Here is a 3,777-nt window from a genome sequence, read left to right as displayed (position 1 = left end):
GAGGCACTGCCTCACATCGTAGTTGGGGGTCGGGGGAGGTTCAGGGAGCTGAGGTCTTTGGGCTGAGAGGGGCAGCCTTATGCCATTAGAAGTAGGAATCCCAAACTTATGTGGCAGTCAGTGTGAGGACCCTGACTGAGGACTCAGGGGACTACCCACCCCAGAACAGTAAGGGTCAAGGAGGCCTATCCATGTCTTCAGACCTGAGATAGCACGTAGCGGATATATTAGGCTATGGCATCCCTGAAAGTCTCTTCGGGGCTTTCAGGGATGTGAGGGCCTTGCTCAGGGGGAATATATCTAAGTTCATAAGAGGGAGGGGTCCTGGACCCTCCCAGAAGCCCAGGTGAGAACAGGAAGGGAGTACTGAGAACATTAATTACCCCAGGACAGAGAGTCCTACAAAGCTCTGCCTGGGCTTTCATCCCTCTGTCTCCAGGCAGATGTGGTCAGATGAAGTTCCCTTCAATTCATCCTCTGGTTTGTCAGACAGATAAGGGATTTGAAATGAGGGGTCAGCATCAAAGCAGGAGGTCAGAGACACCCCAGGTCTTGCTATAAGTTAGGTGATGACCCTTAATGTGAACTGAGAGAAAGACTCTCTTACCAAAGAAAAAGGCCACTGCTTTAATTTCCAGTAAGCCCCAGGCAGATCTGACAAGTAGCAACCTAAGGCATACCTTAGTTCCACAGGGTCTTCAGGGAACAGGCAGATCAGGGAATAGGAACATTGTGGGTACCTAGAGCAGTGATTTCAAGAAAAACTGCAGCGGTGGCCTTCGATAAAGTCAAGGAAGTGTCTCCCAGCTGAAGTGGGCTAACCATCTTCTCCTCTCTCCTCTAGGTCAGAAGAGTAAGCTCCGCACCCATGTGAAACACCATCAGGCCGAAGAAGAGCATGAAGAGCTGGGGGTTGCTCAGGCCACTGCAGGAGTACAAGGAGAGTTTTCCTCCACTTCCTCTCCTTGTTCCAAGGCTATTGCCCAGAGCTTAACTGCAGGGGCAACCAGCAATCCCCAAGTTCCTGGGAGAGCCTCATCCCCCGCCACTACTGATGTAGATCTTTTATATATAAGAGCAAACGAAAGGACCAACAACCAAGTGGAAGAAAGGCCAAGATCCTCCCAGGCCCAGCTCTCCACTGAGCACCTGCCCAAAGACCCTGTAGATGAGAAGGTGCTTTTATTGATCAGGTATCTGCTGTATAAGTATCAAATGAAAGAGCCCATTTCAAAGGCAGATATACTGAGAAATTAAATCCAGATGCACCAGAGGCACTACCCTGAGATCCTGAGAAGATCTTCTGAGCACCTGGAGCTGATCTTTGGCCTTGACATGAGGAAAATGGAGCCCAGTATGCACATCTATGTCCTTGTCAACAAGCTGGAACCAAGCTGTGACGCAAGGCTGATAGATGATGGAGGTGTGCCCAAGGCCGGCCTGCTGATGATTATCCTGTGTGTGATTTTCACAAAGGGTAATTGTACCACTGAGGAGTAAATATGGCAAATATTAAATGTGATGGGGTTATATGAGGGGAGGGATCACTTCATTTTTGGGGAACCCAGGAAGCTCATCACTAGAGATTTGGTGCAGGAAATTTACATGGAATACCAGCAAGTGCCGGACAGTGATACTCCACGCTATGAATTCCTATGGGGTCCGAGAGCCCATGCTAAAACAAGCAAGATGAAAGTTCCTGAGTTTTTAGCCAAGGTCCATAATACCATCCCCAGTTCCTTCCCATTCTGGTATGCAGAGGCTTTGAAAATGAGGAAGAGAGAGCCCAAGTCAGAGTTGCAGCTGGGGCTCACATTAGTGCCATGGCCCGTGCTTGTTCTTGGGCCATGTCCAGCAGGTCCTCACACCCCTAGTAAAGTCTGAGGCATTCTTCACTTTGTGGTTGAACAGAGAGTTCTATATTCTAATTTGGAAGGTCAGTTGGGGACTAGTGACAACACAGTGTATAACATACTTGTTTTCCTGTTGTAGTCTGTGTTCCTGGATAATTTTTAAAAATATTGTTCCTTTAATCAGAAAGTTTAATACCTTCAGAATATAAGTTTGTGAATGACATTTCTTAAACATTGATTGCTCTGAATAAAATTAAAGAGTAAAACTTTTATTATTTTGTAAAACTAAGAAATGTTTCATCATATTTAGTAATTTGGAACAAGATAGCATAACAGCAAATTAGGGATTTTCTTTGAAATGTGAAAAATCTCAGCATTGGAATAGTTAGGAAAGGATTACGTTTTGCAATGATGAATATTCTAATTACCCTAATTAGATCATCACTGATTGTATACATATATTAAATATAACTCTATACCACATATATATGTACAAACTATATGTTCCAATAAAAATTAATGTCAATAAATATATAAAAAATAAAATATTATAAAAATTGTTTGTTTCACTTATAACATTTACATATATGGATATGTTTAGTTTATTCAAGAATAGAATAGAAATAAAATGGTAATAAATTAGACCTCTTTTTCAGGGGCTCATTTATTTTTTCTCAGAGACTAGTAGAACATCTACTCTTTGGAAGGCTTGTGGTAAGACCTGGAATGCTAAGATGAACAAGAACTTTCCCTGAAATTTAAATTCGTAAATCAGCCATCATGAAAGAAAGGTAGTGAGTGACTTAGTTCAGGTTGCTATAACAAAACATTATAGATTTGGTGTCTTAAACAACAGTTCTGGAGGTTGGAAGCCTGAAATCAGGTTGCCAGGTCAGGTTCTTGGTGACCACTGTCTTCCTACTTTACAGTCTTCTCATTGTTTTTTCACATGGTGGGGCGAGCTCTAGACCATTCACCCCATTATAAGGGCTCTAATCCCATTCATAAGGGCTCTCCCCTCATGACCTAATTATCTGTCAAAGGCCCCACCTCTGAGTACCATCACATTGGGGATTTAAGCTTTAACATATAAATTTGGGGGGGACACAAACATTGAGTACCTAGCAGTGGGATAACCCCTAAGCAAAAGGACAAGGCACAAGAAGGTGTGAGAACCTGGAGGTTTGAGACGTAAGCAGTCCAGAGTAAATGCCCTGTGGCAAGAGGGTTTGGAGGCTTGGAAAAAATTTTAAGTCTTTCAGTGTGAGGTAATTTTAAATTAAGCTCAGTGGTGGGTCACATGAGCCTATGGGAGTAACGAGCTGGGGCCAAAACCTCAGGTGGTGTGTCTCAGAGTTGACAGACTAAAGTCTGGAAAGGAAAATTGCTTTTAGCAATTATTTTTAAACCGTGAATAAACCAGAGAGAAATCTCACCCTAGGGAAGGAATGAAGATGTCCAGTACTTTCGTCTCAGTGCAGGTGAACACTGCATAAAAAGGTGATTTACACACATCATTGTGAGTGAGTGTCTGATAGAGGGTGATGATACTCCTATGAGATGGAATGCTCAGACGCTGCTGTGCTGGCGATCTTTGCAGTGAAAGGCAAAGCACATCCATTAAATGGGCATTTGAGTTAGGGTATGTTGTATGTTATTTGGGCAACATTAGGCTAAAACTAGATTTTTTATGGGGTGAAATAATGCAAATACAGGTGGTTTGAAAGAAAAGACAGATGGGATGGAGGAATTGAGATCGACCTTGACACAGTTTCTACTGGCTTTGAAGTGCATCAAACTATGTAAGACTCCCCCTCACCAACAATAAATAACATATTCTCAACAAAGTTGTAGAGCAAGTAATTTACTTTAATCATCTAAACAACAGTTTGGCTAATTAGGTGTGCTGTATCCTAGCTGGCTG

At 42.9% G+C, this 3,777-nt stretch overlaps 1 pseudogene; it reads left to right on the top strand.

The window, feature by feature from the left end:
• The first annotated feature begins 844 nt into the window (after nucleotides 1-844).
• On the top strand, nucleotides 845-1,874 carry LOC103593211 (annotated as a pseudogene).
• Nucleotides 1,875-3,777: the final 1,903 nt, after the last annotated feature.

The sequence above is a fragment of the Galeopterus variegatus genome, unplaced genomic scaffold, assembly GCF_000696425.1.
Source record: "Galeopterus variegatus unplaced genomic scaffold, G_variegatus-3.0.2 Scaffold1301, whole genome shotgun sequence".
NCBI lineage: Eukaryota > Metazoa > Chordata > Mammalia > Dermoptera > Cynocephalidae > Galeopterus > Galeopterus variegatus.
The sequence above is the reverse complement of the archived record's forward strand: the minus strand, read 5'-3'. Positions and strand labels throughout refer to the sequence as shown.